The sequence below is a fragment of the Canis lupus genome, chromosome X (assembly GCF_048164855.1).
Source record: "Canis lupus baileyi chromosome X, mCanLup2.hap1, whole genome shotgun sequence".
Lineage (NCBI taxonomy): Eukaryota > Metazoa > Chordata > Mammalia > Carnivora > Canidae > Canis > Canis lupus.
Window position 1 is genome coordinate 99,502,808 of NC_132876.1, and position 24,887 is coordinate 99,527,694.

Consider the following 24,887-nt stretch of genomic DNA (forward strand, 5'->3'; position numbering starts at 1 on the left):
CACAGGCAGAGGGAGAAGCAGGCTCCATGCAGGGAGCCTGACGTGGGACTCGATCCCAGGACTCCAGGATCATGCTCTGGGCTAAAAGCAGGTGCTAAACCCGCTGAGCCACTCAGAGATCCCTGTGAAGATGTTTTCTAACCAATAAAAGACCTACATCCTGGGACGCCTGGATGGCTCAGCGGTTGAGCGTCTGCCTTTTCAGGATGTGTTTCCAGTTCCGGGAGTGAGTCCCACATCAGGCTCCCTGTGAGGAACCTGCTTCTCCCTCTGCCTGTGTCTCTGCCTCTCTCTCTATGTCTCTCATGAATGAATAAATAAAATCTTAAAAAAATTAAAAAAAGACCTAGGTCCAAAAGGTATTTGAAATAGTTCTAGGCAATGGTAATTTTCTATGTGGAACTAGCAGTACATGGTCTACCTAAGGAAAAAAAAAAAAAGCAACAATAGGAAATCTTTGGTTTTCTGTAGGAGTAAGATATAATCTAGAGATAAAAATCATATCCTATTTCTTTACCAAACAAAATCTTGAACATGAGAAAAATGGTTTGTAGGATTAAGTGAATAATGTCATGCAACTTTAAATAGAGATGGAGTTCAGAGTTGGATGACATCTAATCCAATTTCCTTCATTTATATCCAGTGACAGAGGTTCTGTGCCCACTGAAGATGAATGGCACAAGGTTGTACAGATAATTAAAAGCAGGGCCAAGATCATGATCTACATCTCCTGGTTGTGAGTACAGTATGCTTTCCCATCTGAGAATTTCCCTTCCTGCCAGAAAAGAGCAAGTTACATATACAGTTGGAACCTTCCCTTGGCCTCATCAGTGGCAAGGATTACAGTGAAAAGCCTCTCAGCCACTTTAGAAAATATTTTAGCTGTTCCTCAAATGATCCGACACAGAGTTACCATGTGATCCAATTAATTCCACTCCTAGGTTTATAAACACCCAAGAGAAATGAAAATATATGTCCATACAAAAACTTGAACATGAATGTTCAGAGCAACATTATTCATAATGGCCAGAAGGTGGAAATCCAAATATCTATCAATAGATGAATGGATAGACAAAATATGGTATATCCATTCAATGGGATATTATTCCTCAATAAAAAGGAATGAAATACTGATACACAGTACAGCATGGATGAACTTTGGAAACAAGTCAGTACTATCTGATTTTATAAAATGAAAGACCAGAATAGGAAAATCTACAGACATAGAAAGTAGATTAGTGGTTTCTTAGGGCTGGGTTAGGGAGGGACAGGGAAATAAGGAAATAATCACTAGAAAATAAGAGGTTTCCATAAAAATACTAGAAGAGAGTACAGGTAGTAATTTCTCTGACATCAGCCAAAGCAACATTTTTCTAGATCTGTCTCCTGAGGCAAGGGAAACAAAAGCAAAAATAAACCATTGGGACTATATCAAAATAAAAAGCTTCTGCATAGCAAAGGAAATGATGAACAAAACTAAAAGGCAACCTACTGAATGAGAGAATATATTTGCAAATGACATATCTGATAAAGGGTTGGTATCCAAATATACATAAAGAATTGATATAACTCAACAACCAAAAATAAATAATCCAACTAAAAATGGGCAAAAGACATGAGCAGACATTTTTCCAAAGAACATGTATAGACACATGAAGAGATGCTCAGTATTACTGATCATCAGGGAAATGCAAATCAAAACGACAATGAGATAACACCTCACACCTGTCAGAATGGCTAAAATTAACAACACAAGAAACAAGTGTTGGTGAGGATGTGGAGAAAAAGGATGTCTCTTATACTGTTGGTGGGAATGTGAACTGGTGCAGCCATTGTGGAGAACAGTGTGGAGATTCCTCAAAAAGTTAAAAATACAACTACCCTATGATCCAGTAATCATACTACTGGGCATTTACCCAGAGAATACAAAAACAGTTATTTGAAAAGATATATGGACCCCTCTGTTTATTGCAACATTATCTACAATAGTCAAATTATGGAAGCAGCCCAAATGTCCATTGATATATTAATGGATAAAGAGGATGTGGTATATATATAATGGAATATTAGCCATAAGAAGAATGAAATCTTAAAAAAAAGAGTGGAATCTTGCAATTTGCAATGACAAGGATGGAGATAGAGAGTATAATGCTAAGTGAAATAAGTCAGACAAAAATAAATACCATATGATTTCACTCATATGTGGAACTTAAAAAAAAGAAATGAGCAAAGGAAAAAGGGAAAGACAAACCAAGGAACAGACTCCTAACTATAGAAAACAAACTGATGGTTGGTTATCAGAGGGTGGGTGGGATGTGTGAAAAAGGTGAAGGGGATTAAGAGTACACTTATCATGATGAGAACTGAGTAATTGATAGAATTGTTGAATCGCTATAATGTACATCTGAAACTAATGTAACACTGTATGTTAACTATACAGGAACTAAAATTTAAAAAAATTATTATTATTTTTTAAAATTATTTTTAAAAAAGATTTTATTTATTTATTTGAGAGAGAGAGAGAGAGAGAGAGAGAGAGAGAGAGAAAGAAAGAGAACAGGGAGTATCAGAGGGAGAAGCAGATTCCCCGTTGAGCAGGGAGCCCAACGCAGGGCTCGATCCCAAGACCTGAGCCAAAGGCAGCTGCTTAACTGACTGAGCCACCCAGGTGCAGCCAAATTAAAAACTTTAAAATAGGACCAACAAATGCTATTCAAAAAAGAGGTTGCTTCTTAAAATGCTGAAAATATTCTAAATTGACTGGTGATTGCTGCACATATCACTGAATGTACTAAAAACTATTAAATTGTATATTTTAAATAGATGAATTGTTTTTTTTGTATGGTATATGAAATGAATCTTAATGAAGATGTTACAAAAGACGACTTTGTGCAGAATTACCATTATACTATTTGTAAACACCACTACTAGAGAGTTAAAGGGATCTATGACAAAAAATCACCCCAAGAACATGCTTCCTAGCTCTGAACTTAGACAACTTGGCATTAAACATGTTTCTTGAGGGGAGACTACCTAAGTGCATAAAAATAAATCCTGAATACACTAGCACATTTATTTTCTTGCCTCATCTCTAATTTACTCTTTGCATCAGAAGGATGGGGTAGTGAGTGTCTGTGTGGCTCATTTTGTTTGTGGTTGTGTACCTAGTGTATTTGACACTTGCAGGAGATTCTTTAACAAGTCCCTTCTCTAAATGGCAACATTATTTTCAGTAAAAATCACCTAATAATCAGTAGTAGCCATATTTTCTTGATTCATCTTTTAGTATTAAAACATGCAACAAGGGTAAAAGGGGAAATTGTAATTTTAAGAAGTTATTCACATACCTTTAGAGATAATTGATACAGAATAAATATACAGATGGCACATGGAGTAAATATACTTACACGTTCTCAACAAAAATATGATACTTCACAGTTCATACTGTTTCATCGTTTTAAATTTTAAACACAAATAGAACTCTAAGTGGTCACATGAAATGTGAAAGTTCTGTTTCTTCTTTACAATACTTACCTTTATCTTTATCTTTCTCTCTCTATCTCTCTCTCTCTCTCCATCTATTACTATTCTTGTTTACTTTGAATCTGCCATTTGATCACAGGAATACTTAATGCCACAGGGTTGCAAATAAACATCGTGCCCAAAGAAAGCTTGAAAAATTCCAAATTGTTATGAAATTACTCATGAAATAAATACCTGCAGCAGAGTACATACACATGTGTCAGGGTTGACAGCACACGTGAGAGTTCTTAATTTTCACGTGGAATAAAATGCATATTAAACATATATATGTGTGGGACGCCTGGGTGGCTCAGTCTGTTAAGTGTCTGCCTTTGGCTCAGGTCATGATCCTGGGGTCCTGAGATGGAGCCCCACATCGGGCTCCCTGCTCAGCAGGAGCCTGTTTCTCCCTCTCTCTCTGCCTGCTGCTCTGCCTGCTTGTGCTCTCGCTTTCTTTGTGAAATAAATAAATAAATAAATAAATAAATAAATAAATAAATAAATCTTACAAAGAATAAAAATATATACATGATAAATTGAAACTAACATATATATTATTAAAACTCAGGAACACCCACAGCAATTGCTTAAAACTTAGGGCCACAAAAGGCTTTGCCATTGTTTATTTAGAATTGCTGGCACATGGTGATAATAAAAAGCAGATTGGTTTTAGTCGGTTGTATTACTGTTTTGGTTCTTTACAGATAAGCACCTCCTTTGCCTACACTCTAGGTGAGCTGTTCCCACCACTCTGCCCTTGCTATGGCCACTGCTTTACTCTCCTCCAGGTACCTGGTGGGTGCCCAATAAATAAACCCAACTAGAGCATTCAATTGCTTCATGTTGTTTAACAAAAATAAATAAATAAATAAATGAATAAAATCAAAAAGAAGAAAAATATAGGCTGCTAAGTAAATAAGCTCCACTCTACTCAGAATGAAAAATTAATATGACAACTACATGCAGTACATTGGAAGCATCTAAAAGACGAGTCATAACCAGTTAAAATTAATCATTAGGATTCAATTTCCAAAGAAGCCTGTACTTCATTGTATAGTTGGCCAGAGTCACAATCAAGGGAACTCTAAGTTTTTTTTTTATAAATTTATTTTTTATTGGTGTTCAATTTGCCAACATAGAGAATAACACCCAGTGCTCATCCTGTCAAGTGCCCACCTCAGTGCCCGTCACCCAGTCACCCCCACCCCCTGCCCACCTCCCCTTCCACCACCCCTAGTTCGTTTCCCAGAGTTAGGAGTCTTTCATGTTCTGTCTCCCTCTCTGATATTTCCACTCATTTTTTATCCTTTCCCCTTTATTCCCTTTCACTATTATTTATATTCCCCAAATGAATGAGACCATAGAATGTTTGTCCTTCTCCAACTGACTTATTTCACTCAGCATAATACTCTCCAGTTCCATCCATGTCGAAGCAAATGGTGGGTATTTGTCGTTTCTAATGGCTGAGGAATATTCCATTGTATACAGAGACCACATCTTCTTTATCCATTCATCTGTCGATGGACACCGAGGCTCCTTCCACAGTTTGGCTATTGTGGACATTGCTGCTAGAAACATCGGGGTGCAGGTGTCCCGGCGAAGGGAACTCTAACTTATCAAAGTTTATTACTTAATTTGCAAAAAAACCAATGAAATGGCAGCTTAGCAAATTTTTGGACAGGTGGCATTTGATTCAAAGACATTTTTTTTTTCCAAAGACATTTTGATTCAGCTTCTTTGGTTACCTTAGCTTAGAGGAGTAGATCACAGGCTTATAAAAATGGAAGGAAAATGAGCAAAGAGATGAAATGTGAAATTTAGTCCCACTACTCTTGGCTTTTACTTCTGCCTTATATATTGTTTAATTCAAGGATAGCAATATATTTCAGGAATAGAAAAATAGGGCGATCCAATTGTGAGCGCCTGTAGCCAGTGAGTTATAGTTACTTAAGGTTCATCCCCATTCTAATATTCAAAGGGGTTATCATTCATATTGTTTGATCACTTTTAGTCAGTTTGCCACTACTGCTAGCTTAAATTCCAGAACTGAGCCTATTTATGCTGGGGTCAGGAAAAACACATGACAGATATGCATGGGATACTCATGAGACATGGTTCTGGTTAGTAGTGTGTAAACTGAAGTAGTAAGTGGACTTTCTGGAACAGCTCTGTAGAGGGGATTGACTCAGGTGTTACACATGGTTTCATGTTTCCCACTTCCCCTTCTTTCTCTGTGTAGGGAGCAGAAGCCATAATCCCCTTTTTATTGTTGGCAACTTTAAATACTTTCCCAGCAGTGTCATAGGCCTGGTGACAGACATTGGGCAATGATGGCCCCATTTCTTTAGAACTGGTATTTGTGTCAAGTAAACGTTACGGGGCCAACTAATGAGGAGTAACATATATTTATAAAGACATAATATTAATAAATAAAATTGTTCATGGTATCTAAGATACCATCATCCTGTAGGGCTTTCTATCTCTACTCATGGTTTCCAGGGTTATGTGGCCTCTGTTGCAGGCACAGGGTGGAGGGTGAGCTTTTAAAGGCAAGGCCTAGGAGAGGCTAACATGACTTCTAACAATACCCCACTGGCCATGGCCAAATCATAAGGCCTCAACCTAGACTAAGAAATGTAGCTTTTCCATAAAGCCAGAAATACAAAGAAGAAATAGGAATTGTTAAACACAATTACGGGTCTTTGCCCCAGAAGTTTATAACCTGAGTTCTTGGTTTTCAATTTAATATAATACACACTGATTTCCTACTATGAAAGACAACGTTATGAATCGCAAACAGTTTTCCCCTTAATTACCACTACTTCCTTTTTCCCATTCTTCTAAAAAAGTTGTATCATAATCGCTGGCTAAATATGTATTTAATATGGACATATTTATGATGATTTAAATAGTGTTTATTGATGAGCCACAAAGCATACTTTGATATTTCCTCTGTTCTACACACTTCTGTTTCCCCCTGGAGCTTATAATTACTGCATTTTCTTTGCTTTTAGTGTAATATGGACTACTTGCTAATTTATCCCTAACCTTGTAACAAAAGTTTAATTTCTTCTCAGTACTTTCAAACACATCAAGCATATTACTAGCAATATTTTTTAGAGGGTGAGGAGATAGCCTTTCTGGAATCGTCTGTCATTCTACTCCAATTTGGACTGCTTGTTTTGTAGGCCTGCACAACAGCATCCTGAAACTATCCTTCACTATCTTCCTGGGAAATCACCTTACATCCCTCCTGTGTTATATCCCTTGTTTCCTGCAACCAGTATCTTTTCGCTTATCTTATTTCCTTCTCTTGGTGAAGCATCCTTCAGTACCTTCCAGAGGAGTTGCCTTTAAAGTACATTTTTAGACTCTACTTATTTTAAAATGCCTTTATTCTCCTTCATCCCTCAATTAATAGATTGGTAAGGTATAGAACTCTAGTTAGGAAACAATTTTTCCTTAGAATTTTGCGTGAAATTCTCCGCTGTCTCCTAGACTGTAGTTTTACTTTCTCAAAGTCAGACACCATTGTCATTCTCAATCTACATTATGTTACCTGTTTGTTTGTTTTTTTAGCTCTGAGGGTTATTAGGACTTTGTCTTTTCCCATGACATTCTGAAATGTCGCACTCATGTATCAGGATGTGGGTGATTTTATCCACAGTATTCGGGCATTCATCTGGAAACTCGTGTCCTTCAGTTTTGCAAATGTGTTCTCATATTTTTATTTTTACAGTTTCCTCACTCTTTTTCAGCGTTTCTCTCTTTCTGTCCCTCCTGTTTGTAAGATGTCAGATATTCTAGGGGGATCCCTGGGTGGCTCAGCGGTTTAGCGCCTGCCTTTGGTCCAGGGCGCGATCCTGAAGTCTCCGGATCGAGTCCCACGTCAGGCTCCCTGCATGGAGCCTGCTTCTCCCTCTGCCTGTGTGTCTCTGCCCCCCCCCCCCATGGCTATCGTGAATAAATAAATAAAATCTTAAAAAAAAGATGTCAGATATTCTAAAGTAATTTTCCAATTTTCTTTTCTCTATTTTCCATGTTTTTCTTTTTGTTCAGTGTCCTAGAGAATGACCTCAACTTTGTCTTCCAACATTTCTACTGAATACTTTTATTTTTTTCCTTTTTTTCCCTACTGAATATATTTTTTTTTTACTTCAGCCATCTACATTTCATTTCCAGGGGCTCTTTATTATGATCTGAATTATAAAAATGTCATCCTGTTCTTGTTCTGTAGAAGCCAACCTTCTCATATCTTGCTAAGGATGCAACATACAGGTTTTTATTATTTTTTTAAAAAAGATTTTATTTATTTATTCATGAGAGATACAGAGGGAAGCAGAGACATAGGCAGAGGGAGAAACAGGCTCCTTGCAGGGAGCCCCATGCTAGACTCCCAGAGTCCTGGGATCATGACCTGAGCTAAAGGCAGATGCTCAACCACTGAGCCACCCAGGTGCCTGTAGGTTTTTAAAAAGTCATCTTACGTTCCCTGGCCTGTGACCGTTTGTTTTGGTCCATGTCTTTCATGTTTGTGGCTTTGCTCAAATGTTTAGTAATTCTTGGCTGATGTTTATATATACCCAATACAGGCACTAAAGTGTTGGCTGATAGCCCTGCATGTATGGGTAGGGGTGGGCTTGTATCCATGCTGATTTGGCACATTTTTCCTTTATTTTTAGTAGTTATGTTTGGTATACCAACAGTGACTTTTTAGTAGGAGCTGCACAGTGTAAAGCTATCTGGGTAGCTTTAAAAGTAATAATTCATGAGGTATTATCTTCAGATACACCGATTTCATTGATTTGGAGGGAAGCCTGGGTAATGGAATATTAAAAAGGTCCCCGGAGAGGCACCCAGGTGGCACAGGTGGTTGAGCATCCAACTCTTGATTTCGGCTCAGGTCATGATCTCACGGTTGTGGGGCTGAGGCCCATGTCAGGCTCCGTATTTAGTGGAGTCTGCTTCTTTCCCTCTCCCTCTGCCTCTGCCTCTGCCCCTCACATCTCATAAATAAATAAATAAATAAATAAATAAATAAATAAATAAATAAATAAACAAGTCCTTTTTTTTTTTTTTTTAAATAAAAGCTCCCCAGATGATACTAACATGTAGTCAAGGTTGACTGTCAATGCATTAGAAAACACCGGTTCAACCTTGCCAGAACATATACCTCTGGTCTGCTAGGGGTCACGGCTGCGTGGAGTATAGAGGGAACCTAAGTGTCTGTACAGCCTTCATATATCCTCTCATTTTCAGTCCTACCTGTATCAGTGCCTTAAGTAGTACTTCAAACCTGTAGTTCTGAACCTTTCTGGAGTTCTGCAACATCAATCAGTTAGTTTCCAGATCTCTCTATCCATACAGTTTGAATTTAACTTTCTTTGGTCTTCTTGGTCAGTTATTACTATCTTCTTTCCACCTTCCAACATTTGGTTACAATGGTTCATCTATTATTGTATTGTATTTCTCTCTGTTTTTGTGGATTATGACATTTTAATTTCTTTGTTGTCATTTCGTTATTGTTTTGGGAGGGAGATATTAAATGTATGTGGTACACATGCTTTAAAAAATTTTTTTTATTGGAGTTGAATTTGCCAACATATAGCATAACACCCAGTGCTCATCCCACCAAGTGTCCCCCTCATTGCCTGTCACCCAGTCACCACAACCCCCTGCCCACTTCCCCTTCCACTACCCCTTGTTCATTTCCCAGAGTTAGCTGTCTCTCATGTTTTGTCACCCTCACTGATATTTTCACTCATTTTCTCTCCTTTCCCTTTATTCTCTTTCACTAATTTTTATATTCCCCAAATGAATGAGACCATGTAATGTCTGTCCTTTTTCGATTGACTTATTTCACTCAGCATAATACCCTCCAGTTCCATTCACGTTGAAGCAAATGGTGGGTATTTGTCATTTCTAATGGCTAAGGAATATTCCATTGTATACATAGACCACAGCTTCTTTATCCATTCATCTTTCGATGGACACCGAGGCTCCTTCCACAGTTTGGCTATTGTGGACATTGCTGCTAGAAACATTGGGGTGCAGGTGTCCCGGCGTTTCACTGCATCTGTATCTTTGGGGTAAATCAGCAGTGCAATTGCTGTGTCGTAGGGCAGGTCTATTTTTAACTCTTTGAGACACTTCCACACAGTTTTCCAGAGTGGCTGCCCCAGTTCACATTCCCACCAACAGTGTAAGAGGGTTCCCCTTTCTCCACATCCTCTCCAACATTTGTTGTTTCCTGTCTTGTTAATTTTCCCCATTCTCACTGGTGTGAGGTGGTATCTCATTGTGGTTTTGATTTGTATTTCCCTGATGGCAAGTGATGCAGAGCATTGTTTCATGTGCATGTTGGCCATGTCTATGTCTTCCTCTGTGAAATTTCTGTTCATGTCTTTTGCCCATTTCAGGATTGGGTTGTTTGTTTCTTTGCTGTTGAGTTTAATAAGTTCTTTATTGATCTTAGATACTAGCCCTTTATCTGATACGTCATTTGCAAATATCTTCTCCCATTCTGTAGGTTGTCTTTTAGTTTTGTTGACTTGTTTCTTTTGCTGTGCAGAAGCTTCTTATCTTGATGAAGTCCCAATAATTCATTTTTGCTTTTGTTTCTTTTGCCTTCATGGATGTATCTTGCAAGAAGTTGCTGTGGCCAAGTTCAAAAAGGGTGTTGCCTGTGTTCTCTTCTAGGATTTTGATGGAATCTTGTCTCACATTTAGATCTTTCATCCATTTTGAGTTTATCTCTGTGTATGGTGTAAGAGAATGGTCTAGTTTCATTCTTCTGCATGTGGATGTCCAATGTTCCCAGCACCATTTTTTGAAGAGACTGTCTTTCTTCCAGTGGATAGTCTTTCCTGCTTTGTTGAATATTAGTTGACCATAAAGTTGAGGGCCCATTTCTGGGTTCTCTATTCTGTTCCATTGATCTGTGTCTGTTTTTGTGCCAGTACCACACTGTCTTGATGACCACAGCTTTGTAGTACAACCTGAAATCTGGCATTGTGATGCCCCCAGCTCTGGTTTTCTTTTTTAATATTCCCCTGGCTATTCAGGCTAGTCTTTTCTGATTCCACACAAATCTTAAGATGATTTATTCCAACTCTCTGAAGAAAGTCCATGGTATTTTTTTTTTTAAATTTTTTTTTTATTTTTTATTTATGATAGTCACACAGAGAGAGAGAGAGAGGCAGAGACACAGGCAGAGGGAGAAGCAGGCTCCATGCACTGGGAGCCTGACGTGGGATTCGATCCTAGGTCTCCAGGATCGCGCCCTGGGCCCAAGGCAGGCGCCAAACCGCTGCGCCACCCAGGGATCCCAGTCCATGGTATTTTTGATAGGGATTGCATTAAATGTGTAAATTGCCCTGCGTAACATTGACATTTTCACAATATTAACTCTTCCAATCCATGAGCATGGAATATTTTTCCATCTCTTCGTGTCTTCCTCAATTTCTTTCAGAAGTGTTCTGTAGTTTTTAGAGTATAGATCCTTTACCTCTTGGGTTAGGTTTATTCCTAGGTATCTTGTGCTTTTGGGTGCAATTGTCAATGGGATTGACTCCTTAATTTCTCTTTCTTCTGTCTCATCGTCAGTGTATAGAAATGCCACTGACTTCTGGGCATTGATTTTGTATCCTGCCACACTGCCGAATTGCTGTATGAGTTCTTGCAATCTTGGGGTGGAGTCTTTTGGGTTTTCTCTGTACAGTATCATGTCATCTGCAAAGAGGGAGAGTTTGACTTCTTCTTTGCCACTTTGTGTGCCTTTTATTTCTTTTTGTTGCCTGATTGCTGAGGCTAGGACTTCTAGTACTATGCGGAATAGCAGTGGTGAGAGTGGACATCCCTGTTGTGTTCCTGATCTTAGGGGAAAGGCTCCCAGTGTTTCCCCGTTAAGAAGATATTTGCTGTGGGCTTTTCACAGATGGTTTTTAAGATGCTGAGGAATATTCCCTCTATCCCTACACTCTGAAGAGTTTTGATCAGGAATGGATGCTGTATTTTGTCAAATGCATTCTCTGCATCTATTGAGTGTGGTACACATGCTTATGTTAATTCCTCATCTTCTTCATCTGCCAATTCTTACTCATGCTTTAGATTTCTGCTTAACTTTTGCTTCCTCAGAGAACCTTCTCTGGCTGAGCCACCTAAGTTTTGTTTCTACATTATCATCTCTCATAGCATTGTTCTTCTATCAAGGAGGTTTTAGGCCAGGTCTATGAGTTCTAGCAGATTCCCTTGTCAGGATTCCTTGAATAGAAAAAAGAAAATGAAAGAACAGGATCCTAGCAATCAAGTATGAGTGTGTGCAAAAAATATATACTTTCAATCATTTCACCTATGAGATATATATGCTTTTATTGTTTTCTAGATGTTCTATAAATGGCAATTTAAATTTTTAAAAAGATTCTATTTATTTATTCATGAGAGAGAGAGACAGAGACAGAGAGAGACAGAGAAATAGGAAGAGGGAGAAGCTCCTCCTCCTGTGAGGAGCCTGGTGGGGGCCCTGGGATCATGATCTGAGCCAAAGGTAGATGCTCAACTACTGAGCCACCCAAGTGCCCCAGCAATTTAAAATTTAAAAGTTTGTTTGTAGAGAATTTTTCTGACAGGTCCACAGCACAGAGATATTCACATAATGAATACTCAGTGAAATCATTAAAAAAGTTTTATTTGATTTGCTTTTTGAATCTGTAGGAAAATCTAAATGGCTAATTGTGTATCCTCTGCCTAACAGGCCAAACATACATGTGTGTGTGCATGTGTAGTATATGTATTTCTGTCAATATATGTGAGGTTGCACACTTACAATTTCTTTTATTTCTGATTTTTTCTTTTATTTGCATTTATTTTAGGCAGAATTTACTTTTAGGTCCTAAGTTTTTGTTTCTTCAGTTTCTTCTGTAATATCTCTTCTGGCTTAGGAACGATATGCTCTTTTCTGGTAAGGATCATCTCAATATGGCAGAGAGAGCTCACGTATGGGTCATTCCCACCACGAGCCCTGTAAGTTCTATCTGGCATCTTGAGGGCTTTGTTCAGGTGGATGTGCTCAATGACCAGAGAATCTAGATCTAAACACTTAAGTTCAGCATCACTCTGTTTTTAAGCATGTACAGTAAAAATTCAGTATCTTCTTTGGGCCACTGACCCTTTGCCCAACCCCACTGTTTGGCCGCAGGTACACCTACCATCTCCACCACAGGGGTGATGGAATGGCACACATTGCTTCTGCAGAATGACATCCTTCAGACCTGGGTGGCTTTTCGGATATGCACACCCTTGACGGCCTGGGAAGTTTTATGTGTGTTCTTAAAGGGAACATGAAGATTCAAGCTTCTTGATTTGCATGACTTTTTAGGATTTTCTGGGTCAAGTGAACAGTAAACCATTTTCACCTCAGGCCACTTACAGGAAGAGCTACACATAACATCTTTAAGGATAGGATTTTAGTATAGTTCTTGATTTTTTTTTTTAAAAACTAAACTTTAAAAATATATTTTAGAATAGTCAATGCAGAGATACAAAATAGTATAAAATGGATAGCTTTTCTGTCTTTAACCAGAAGAGGAATTTGCACAGAAGACATGTACATAGACAGATATACATATGCCACACGTGCACTCAGTTCCCTTCCCTCTAGTCAACAAGTGAGATCAATTTCCCCCCAAAACATTTAAACTTATAAATTTTATACTCCTTAAACACAAGTGGCGGAATACAACACACATTCTTTCATGGTTTACTTTTTACACTTTACAGTGTAACTTGGAATTCATCCCACACTCTTCTGACCTATACAGTTGATTTTTTCTAATGGGTACATAATATTCCAGGGAGCAGAATACAACCTAATTTCCTCAGTGGATCTCTTATTACTAGATACATGTGAAAACCTTTATTATAACTTTGTATTAATTTTATTTGTACAATAAAATAAACGATGATATATGTTGCAAAATCATTACCCTGGTAAGCCTAGTTATCATCCATCACCATACATAGTTATAATTATTTTTTCCTTGTGATGAGAAATTTTAAGATCTACTCTCTTAGCAACTTTCAAATTTGCAATTCAGTCTTATTAACTATAGTCACTCTGCTGTAAATCACATCCCTAGGACTTATTTATTTGATAACTGGAGGTTTGTACCTTTTGAGCTCCTTCACCCATTTTGCCCCATATCTCTATTCCCGAACCCCCAGGCTGGCAACCACCAATCTGTTCTCTCTTTTTTCGATTCCACATATAAGTGAGATTATACAGTATTAGTTTTTCTCTGTCTTATTTATTTCACTTTGCATAATGCCCTCAAGGTCCACCCATGCTATGGCAAATACACATATAAAAACTTTGTTTCCAATATTGCTATTACAAATGACACGGTAGTAATAAATCTGCATATGTAAGCACACATGTAAGACACACATGTAAGACAATTTGTGCTTTTCATTAATCTCATTTAACATCTAAATGATCTTAATAAAGGTAAAATAACATTCTTTTTAAAGATTTTATTTATTATTTAGAGAGAGAGAAAGGGTAAGCAGGGGGAAGGGCAGAGGCAGAGGAAGAGAGAGGATCTCCAACAGACTCCCAGCTGAGTGCAGAGCCTGATGTGGGGCTCAAGCCCATGACCCTGAACGGAAACCAAGAGTTGGACACTTAACCAACTGAGCCACTCAAGCGCCCCTCCTCCTCTTTTTTATTTTTAATCACTATAGCTACAACACGGGAACAGACTGTGAAAGGAAATAGTGTAAGGAGAGAAATGAATTAGGAGGCTAGTCCAGGTGAGAGAATGAGGGTAGCCTGGTCAAGAGTGATGGCAGAGGGCCAATGTGGACATTTTATTTGACAGAGGTTAACTTGTCAACAAGGCCATTAGATATACAAACTAGGGTTAACAAGTGAAATGTGTGTCAGAAACTCATATTTGGAAGCCATTGGCAAATAGATGGAAACTGACCCTGGGCATTGGATGGGATTACTAATGGGGTGAGCATGGCGTGAGATTGGAAGAGGCCCTAAGGCTGGGCTCAGAGAAAGGACAACATTTTGTACCTTGGGGATCAGAGAGTAAGTTATCTAAGGAGAATAGAAGGGAAGATTCAGAGAAGTAGGAATAAAATCAGCAGAACATATTGTCATTATCTCCAAGGAAACAGTGCTTCAAAAAGGAGGAAATAACCAACCAGCATTTTTTCCATTTCCCAAAAAACACTAAGAGACCTCTTCTAATACTTTATTCAAGGTTTGCACAGCCCACTTAACTTTTTGTTTCATATCATTTTTCTTTTGGGTGTGTAACTCTAATTTATACATATTATTCAAGTAATTGTGTCTCCCCACCAGAATGTAAGCTCCAGGAAGGCAATAGTAACAAGCATATTGCTCACCAGCACATAACTAATGATGAATATGTGTGTCCTGAGCATTTCTCACCGGCACCTTGTATGCAGCTTGGCACATACTAGATGTGAAAATACTGATGGAAGAAGTGATAGATAAAGATGAGGCAGACAAAACATCAGTAGGTATAATAACTGAAGTCGTTGGTACCTCACCAGAGGGATTGTGGTAGGGACGTTGGGATGACAACCAGATGGACCAAGTAGAGGAGAATGTAAGAGATGAGAACATGGGAAGCAAGTGTAGACAACACTCTTGAAAAGCTTGGCCATGAAGGAGGATAGAGATGAGGCGGCATCTGGAAAGTGAAGCGGAACTAAAGAATGCAGAATGGTATTTTCACCATCAAAAAAATTGTTCATTGTGGTAGGTCAATGCATAGAGCTACCTGTTCTATCCTGGAAATCATCTTTTTCTCTTACAAAGTAGGGAGAACCAGGGCACCTGGGTGGCTCAGTGGTTGAGTGTCCACCTTCGGCTCAGGTCGTGATCCCAGGGTCCTGGGATCCTGTCCCATATCTTCTCCCTCTGCCTATGTCTCTAGCCTCTCTCTCTGTGTCTTTCATGAATAAATACAAAAAATCTTTTTTAAAAAAGCAAATTAGGGAGAACCTGATTGCTTTGGTGAGTACCAGAAATTTTGCCACACTGAGTATCTCTTTTGTGTCCTTTATAACAATTAAAAGGATATAAGATCCTGAAGATGGTGAATTTGCATCCTTTCCTGTGGAGACAATGCAATCAGATGTAGCTAGCTGTTGGAGGTTCTGGGACAGTGTGTGTGTAGTTCTCTCTGGAGGGCTGTATTAAGTGTCCTGGGGCTATGCCATTTACTTCTGCTCTTCTATAATTTAACCATCCCAAAGCTCCAAATGCTTTTTTATTCACTCATAATGGATAAACTGTAAGCAAATATAATTGAGATCATTTATAATTCTCTAATAATCCAACAACATTTAAAAACCTCACTTGAATTTTGAGTAAATGTAAAGGTAATTGATTACAGTTATGTGAATAGTTTCCTTGAATATCAAGCTGAAATCAGGATTACTAGTACACTGAGGAGGAAAGGAGACTGTCTCAGAGTTATTTTCTCTTTCTGTTAGAATATCTTACTAATTTTGAAGCGAAATTTGTGTTTCTGTGTTTTGAAGACCTTTGTTAAGCCTTCAGCAGGAAGCAAAGCTGCAAGAAATGATCTCTGAAACTGCAGGAATACCTGAACACAGTTAATCCCTCATCAGTGTGAGGTCTGTGTCTGCACTAGTTATAAATTTAGCAGGGAGGAATCAGCTGCAGTAATATCTGACCTGTTTAGAGTGAACTGGATTCTGTCTTTGAGGATCATGAGGATTTTATATTCCAATAATGTGAATCATCTTTAGCTGTTTTTTGAGTTCATTTGCCTCTGCCACTTTTTCAAAGGATATGTTCTTCAAACATTTTCCTCTGCAATTAATCATGACCATCAAACCCTAGGTGAATAGAATAATGACTGTATGCTCAGGCCAGTTTCAGCTTCACTTAAATTATTTTCTGAATTGCTTACGTGTCCTGTCAGCCATGACTGTTCCCCTTCAGATGCCATTATTATTATACTTTTTGCCTTCAGGCAATGGAGATATTAGAGCTACAGATACTATTAGAACAATTTTGGCACACACATTCAGCCTTAATTCCCAGATTTGCCAACAATGAATCTCAATTTGATCATTTTCTTTCTTTCTTCTACTTTTTCTGATGCTGTATGCTTCAAAGACTTGGAGATTATGCTACTTGTTACTCAGACGTCCTTGAATGAGCTTCTCTAATGAACCTTGTTCTCTAAAAATTAGAGATAATAATATCAATCTCGTGGAATTTCTAAGAGAAAAAATGTGTCCAAAATAATTAGAACTTGGCTCCTGAAACATATCAAGAACTTCATAAACATTTAGCTCAAGATGGATTATTTCCTGGGAAATAATAAACATGTGCTTAACTGTGTTACTGATCCTAAAATAATATATGTTCACTGTGGAAAACTTGATACATAAAAAAACATAAATTAAGACCGTCTGTTGTACTACTAGACAGATATAATCATGATTAACATATGGGTTGTTAAATGGATAAAAAAGTATGTAAAACCCTGAGCCTGACAACCTAGCACTGAAGTGGTCAAAGAACGACTATGTTATAGTCAGATATACATAAGTGGTATAAAAATATGCACACAGTGCAATAAGATGATGAAGTTAGCCCTTTAAAATATCTGCATTTTATCTCTATGTATATTTCTGTATCTCTAAATACATCTATATCTTTAGCTGCATCTTCAGGGACAGTATGGTTAAAGTGCTAGGCAAGCTTTGCACAGTGGCAGTATCATAGCCAATGAGGTTTATCCGAGGCGCGATTATTGCTAATTAAAGTGCCAGGCAAATCTTTTGGTGAGATTGAAGGTTTTCTTCTGGTAGGAGTGCTGATTCATTCACCTCACATCCCAGGGTACTATTCACAGCCTTGTGCAAGGCAACTAGTGGGCCAACGTCTAAGAAACAGACATATTCTCATCTCCTCTCTTCTTGACAATTCAGAGAATTGAAACGGCTACCTTACTGCATATTTCTATCTAAAGGTGCTTTTGTAGAGATTAGGATTACCAAGGATGGGGAGGGTAGTGAAAGGGGAGTAACTGCTGGGGACCTGAAACTTGCTGTGATACAAAGGGAACATCCACAGGAGGCAGGTCTCCAAACTATAGGCACTGCTATTTCCCACAAAGCAAGTGGGCCTGTTTTGGACATAGGAATTACACAGGCTCCAGCTGTGCAGGGGAACCTTGAGACTCAATCACTTTTTTGAGACTCAATCATTTGTTTGGGGGCACCAGACTCATGACATCAATCATTTGGGTCTCCGGAGATAATCTGTCACTCATTTTGTTGTATGATCCCAAGCAGGTCACTCTACCTCTTTGAGCTGCAGTTTCCTTAAACTGAGACTCTTGCTTGCAAGTGATGGCAATATAATGTAAAGTTGTGTAAATAAAAAGGAAATGTATTACCTCTAGGATAACATAAGGATAACTAACATCTGTTGAGAACTTTGTTTACTGAAGCCTATTCTAAGTGTAGTTGCTTGTTTAATCTATCTACAGTTTTATACAGCAGGTTATATCATTATTTCTGTTTTACAGATAAGGAAACTGAGGCATAGAGCAGTGTCCCAAAATATGCTGTTAGTAAGTATGAAGCTGGGGCTCAGATTGATAGCAGATGATAAACAGCTGTTGAATAAATACATGAACTGCCAGAAAGTAACCCGTGTGAATAGATCAGTCATCTGGAAGTAATAAAACATTTATGAAGTCAAAAGCATGATTTTACTGCCATATGATCCACTTTGTTTATTTCTGTTTCATGATAACAGCAGAATCCTTATTCTCATCTAGCTTTGGTTTCTGGTCACCCAATAAGCCAATATATAAAGAGGTTGTATCATCACTGAGATTGCCACGTGAAGCAGGTTCTACAGATAAAGAATCGAGAGCCCAATATTATGTATGAGTTGCTCAGCAAATAAATTACTCAATTTCTGTGTAACTGCGATTCAGAATGCATTTGGAGAGGTGCCTGGGTGGCTCAGCCGGTTAAGCATCCAACTCTTAATTTCGACTCAGATCATGATTTCAGGGTCGTGAGATTGAGCCCCACATTGGGCTCAATGCTGAGTGTGGACCCTACTTAAGATTCTCTCTCTTCCTCTCTCTTTCCCCCTCCCCTGCTTTTTCTCTCTCTAAACAAACACCAAAAAACCCCTAAACAAACCCCAAAATGCATTTGGAATTTAAGGCCTTTCAGTAATGACAAAAATATGTGCTGAGTTAAAAACAGCCAAGAGGACTTGCCTCTACCAGTAAAGAGATTTCTGTGTTTCATCCAACATATTCTTGCCTATTAATGCTTCATCTTCTTTCACAAGGAATTTGAAGTGTATGATGCAGTTTTTTAAGGTTCCAAGTCTTCTCTACAAAGTCCACCCATGGATGCCCCGTTTAGAATATAAGATAACAGAAAGCCAAGCTAAAATGTGCACACTAAAGATATGAAAAAGATAACAGTCAGGAGCAACTGTAGTAAACACATAACATTACAAACAGATTAAATTACCACAAAGGGACAGATAAACTTCCTTAGTTAAATTACAATAATTAACCACAGTATAGAATTCCCTGAGGTTTAGTAAAGCAATCATTCATTGCACAAGTACCATTTATGAAATACTTTCCATCTATCAACAATTCAACCATTTTTTAAAGTGTCTTTTATGTACCGGACAGAGTTCAAGGAGCGAGGGATGCAACAGTGAACTGAACACATAAGATGCCTTGTCCGCACTGAGCTTACATTTTAGTGGGGGAGGCAGGAACAAGTTATGTAGGTGAGATACACAGAATGCTACATAGCATTAATCCTCCCAACAGTCGTGACAAGTGAGAGTTATTACCTCATGTTTCAGAAGAGGAACGTATAAACTATGTTAACTAGAATTTCTGTCATTTCTTCCCTTTCCAACAATGTGATGATTAAATAACATGTTCCATCAGGTTGGACTGGGGCTCTACAGAGCTGTGGTGGGCCATGACAATGTGGTGCCTTTTACCCACCCAGGGTAGAGCAACCCACGGCCCAGAGAGTAGAGCTAATGCCCAAATGTTGTACAACAGCAAGTCCGGAAATGAGTCTTCAAGGGGCTGGGCAGAAGATAAGAGAATCTTGAAATGAAGGAATGGTAAAAGTATCAAAGGGATGGAAAAATTTTCTGCTAGATTTGGCAAGAAGGAGAATGTGAATATTTCTTGAAGGCCAGGTTCAGTGGTGTGGAAGAAGCAGAAACCAGAATGCAGTAGCCTGAGCAGTGGCAGAAAAGTATGTGAAACTAGCTCACATAGAAGAGAGGAGTCAACAAATAGAATTATGAAGTTTAAGAAAAAGAATAAATTTAATTATGACCAAAGGAATGATGGAGCCCTCTGTGAAACAGCAGACACTGAAAGACTATGAAGAATCCCATGATGAGCGAAGGGAGAGAAAAACATCAAGGAGCAAGGGACTGAGTAGGCAAAGATGCACGATTAGGTAAGTGAAAAGGAAGTCTGTACTGTACTTGGATTTGACTCTTGAGTAGACAATTTATTTGGAATTAGAAACCAGTAAGATTAGGAATATAGACTAGGGATAGGTCATGAGGCTTCTAAGATACCACAGAAATTTTATTTTATTTTAAAGATTTACTTATTTATTTTTAGAGCTACAGAGAGAGGGTGCGAGTGGGAGGAGGGGCAGAGGGAGAGGGAGAGAATCCTCAAGCCGACTCTGTGCTAAGCACAGAGTCCAATATGGGGCTTGATCCCACAACCCTGAGATCATGACCTGAGCTGAAATCAAAAGTCAGACACTTATTGGACTGAGCCACCCAGGCATCCTGATATCACAGAAATTTAAACAGAATAACCAAATTTAGTTCTGAAGAATTAGACACTGTGGCAAATATTGTTTTAAAAATATCATTAAAAATAAAATGTATCAGCTTCATAGTAATAAATGTTTTGACTAAGCATCCTCCAAATAATAATCACACTTCAATGGAAAAACTGATGAATTTTAAAGCATTTTTACAGGGCACATGAAGTATTGGCTGGGGTTAGAAGAACTAGTTATACTGCCTATCCCAACAAGATGTTGCTGTGTATGTTTCTGTGATTCTTATTACCAATTTTATTTCAAATCTATATATTCTGATACAAACACATTATTCCTGAAACAATTCCTTGGAACTTAAATGGGAGGTGGCCTTATTTATATTGGAAATGTCAGCTATAAAGCATTCAATAGAATTTTTCCCCCCAAAGGGCACTGAGAGCTAATTAAACTCATCAAGCATAGTTCACTGAATAGTAAACCAAGACCTTGTGTCTTATTCAGTATTTCACCTTGATCTAACAACACTGTTGACCCCCAATACCTGAAAAGTGCAGCATTCAACTGAAACAACTGCTAGACTTTTCTTGTAAAGTCTAGAAAGTTCAGTAACTTTTTTATATTCTTTCAAACACACTGTGGCTTTATCCAATTTTAATTATTTCATTGAAGACAAGATCACTATAAACATAGGTCATAATGTTCACTGGAAGGGTATTTGAGACTTCCAAATGCTTCCCAACAACTCTCTTGGTGTTACAATGGCAAGTACTGCTTCTTGCCCATTCAACACTCATTCTCCTCCCCAGTGTTCCTTGATGGCAAAGCGTAACTTACATAATAGAGGTTAATAGAGGCCATTAATGCAATTTATCCACTACAGACCAGACGATCTGGGTCCTAGCCTCTGTACCTTCTCACATTGCTTATATTTGAGCCATAATGAAACTTTTGAGCTTCTTTAGGTATGTCATGTTCTTTCATGTCTCTTTGTGTTCAGATGTAGTTCTCTCTACATGGAGCATGGTTCTTCCACATCTTCACTTTGCTAAACCCTTATCATCTCCAACCAGGCTCAGGATTTCAGTAGTTCAGGTTAGGATAGGTGGCCTTAGTATGTGTTCCCAGAACCCCCAGGGCATAAACATTTTTTTCTGGCATGTAGTTCATTTCATGAACAAGCATACAACACTTATTTTGTGCCAGGCACTGTTCTAAGTGCTTTACAAATACTGTCTTAATTCTCCTGCCAACCCTTGACAAATATCCATTATTATCACACTGTTTTATAACCACGGGCATATTTGTTGATCTGCTCCATTCTACCATGGGGCCTGGATTATGTTAGTCAGTCATCTATGAGCCCAGAATGGTGCCTGACACAGGGTAACGGTTTAATTTGGGCTTGCTGAATGAATGTATTTGTAAATAAATGGCAGAAAAAGTCAGTCAGAGTTAAATGTAAGTTTAGATGGAAGTGAGGTAGAGGATCAAGAGAGGGCTTGCATATGCATTTCTGAGGGAAAAAGGAAGACAGAGTAGGATCTGTGCCAGAAGACACTTTGTAAATAGGGGGCCTCATATGGGCTCTGGCTCCCCAAAGGGCAATGGCAGCAACCAAGAACAGGAGAAACACAAGCCTTACCTTGTCCAGCATCATTTCTGAGGACAAGGCTAAGTGATTCAAGGCCAGGGAGTTATATTTCCTAGGTTGCCAGGGAATCCAAAGACCTTCATTCTGTAACAAACAGAATTATTTGGTTGAGGAAACTCAATGCCACTTCTCCCCTTTGGTGGGATCACAGTTAACTTGATGAAAAGTTGCAAGTCTTCTCCACCACTGAAGACTTCTGGGGGGAGGTGGACAATATACTGCCTTATCTACTAGCCTGTTTCAGAGTTTGTTCTTACTGGAAGCTAACTTAAGTTTCAGAGGAATTTTGGAGCTAATTTTAAAAACACCTTTTGTAGAGATGGAAAACAACGAATCAAAATTTTCAATAAATCCTCCATGTTTGCAGAGGATGGTTTCTTAAGTTCTTATAACAGAGAAGACCTCTGATGACTCATCTTAGACATTAATAGCAGCAAACATTTCTGTTCAGTCAGGTACTGCATTTCACATGGGGAAAAAAATCTCATTTAATCCTCACATGATGGCGTGAGTTATGTAGCATTATTATTATTGTTAAAGATTTACTAATTAATTTAAGAGAGAGAGAGAGAAAGCATGAGTGGGAGGGGCAGAGTGAGAGAGAATCTCAAGCAGACTCCGCGCTGAGTGTGATCGAGCCCTGCATCAGGCAAGGCTCGATCGCACCACCTGGAGACCATGACCTGAACCAAAACCAAGAGTCGGATGGTCAACCTACTGAGCCAACCAAGCACCCCGAGTTAGGCAGCATTATTAACCTAATTTTGTAGATGGTAAAACTCAGTCTCAGAGAAGATGAGCAACTTGGACGATTTGCCAGATGAATACAAGATGACTCTCCCTCTAATTCTTACCACTTCTACTCTTAATAAAGACAAAATTAACGATTAAGGCTAAATCTTGGACTAGGTCTGGGAATTTAATTATTCAAAATGATGATTTCTGAATCCCAAACCCAGATAATCTCTTATGTAATAAAATTTCCTCCCAGGAGATTCATCAGATTTGGTGTTTTGTTTTGTTTTTTAAATTTTAGCAGACTCTCCAGACATGGTCTACCCAGGAATTAATTGAACTGAAATATTCACTTTTTACATGTGAGTAAGTGAGAGACATTTGTAAGAGTGCTTATCCTTGGAAATGCAAATCGAAGCCACAATGAGATACCACTTGACACCCACATGGATGGCTATAATAAAAAATAAATAGATAATCCCAAGTGCTAGTGAGGATGTGGAGCAACAGAAACCCTCATGTATTGCTGGTGGGTACCTAAAATGGTACAGCCACTTTGAAGGACACTTTGGGCGATGCTCAAACATTTAAGCATATAATAACCATATGACCTATCAATTATACTTCTAAGGATATAATGAAGGGAATTTAAAACACCAGTGTACACAAAAAATTCATCACAGTATTATTCATAATGGCCAAAGGGTAGAAACAGCCGAAATGCCCACCGACTAATGAAGGGATAAACAAAGGTGGCATATCCATACAACAGAATATTATTCAGCTATAAAAAGCAGTAAGATACTGGGATCCCTGGGTGGCGCAGCGGTTTGGCGCCTCCCTTTGGCCCAGGGCGCGATCCTGGAGACCCAGGATCGAGTCCCACGTCGGGCTCCCGGTGCATGGAGCCTGCTTCTCCCTCTGCCTGTGTCTCTGCCTCTCTCTCTCTCTCTCTCTCTGTGACTATCATAAATAAATAAAAATTTAAAAAAAGCAATGAGATACTGACGTATGCTACAATAAATGAGTAAACTTAGAAGATATTATGTTAAGTGAAAGAAGAATGTCACAAAAGACTGCATAGTGTATGATTCCATTGATATGAAATGTTCAGAATAGGCAAATCTATGTGGATGAAAAGCAGATTAGTGCCTGCCTAGGAGTAGGGGGGATGGGGAAAATGTTAGGAGACTACTAAAGGGTATGGGACTTCTTTCCAGGGTGATGAAAATGTTCAAAAATGGCTTGTGATGATGCAGGCACAACTCCATGGATATACTAGAAGCCACTGATTGTACAGTTTAAATGGGTGAATTTATGGTATGTCAGTAAAGCCATTTTTTAAAAAGTGTTTATTCACCTTTGCTCCCAACAAAACTTATTAACATTAGGTCATCTGATACGTTACATGGCGATGATGCAAGAATTTAGTTGTATTGTTTTGCTCAGTACAACTCACATCAGTTAGTTGTTGGTCATGAAGCAAAACAATAAAAACAATTCTCAATGGGGGCAGAAAGCTTTATGTTCTGCTTGGACTACAGAAGCATCAGCCTTCCCCGAGTAACACAGAGACTGGCCTGTCCATTACACTGGATTGTTCTCAAGAACTCACACAGAGGACAAAGTTGGGAAGTGTTCTTTCGTCCATCTTACTGTTCATAAGACAGCCCAATGCCTGAGATTCTACAGCTTCGAAACTTTAAAGCATTTTTCCTTGACCCAATGGCAGCAAAGTAGTAAGTATTGGCAAGAACTGATTTTGAGAAGGAAACTTCATCTCCAGGGAACTGGATCACAGAACTGGCCTGACAACTCCCTTACCCCTCAACATACATCCCAGACATTTCCCAAGGAATAGGAATCTATTCTCATGACTTTATCTTATCAGTCCAGTGACATCCTTTTAAATACCAAGTCCTCTTCTTGTTCCTAAGAATACAAGGCATTCTGAATGTCAAAAAAGATATGGGAAATATGTTTATACTCACACTTGTATGTAACCCAACTTCAATCAGTGGAGTCTCAAAGGAGAAAATATCTCAGCCCAGGGATGATTCTCAATTACGTTTTATGTTACAGC

General features: G+C 38.6%; 1 long non-coding RNA gene and 1 pseudogene across 2 annotated transcripts in view; one reads left to right on the forward strand and one right to left on the reverse strand.

Moving 5' to 3' along the window:
• LOC140627211 (uncharacterized) overlaps window positions 1-24,887 on the reverse strand; it is a 117,043-nt gene that overhangs the window by 71,365 nt on the left and 20,791 nt on the right. The window lies entirely within an intron of this gene.
• LOC140628980 (U4 spliceosomal RNA) lies at window positions 17,298-17,421 on the forward strand (annotated as a pseudogene).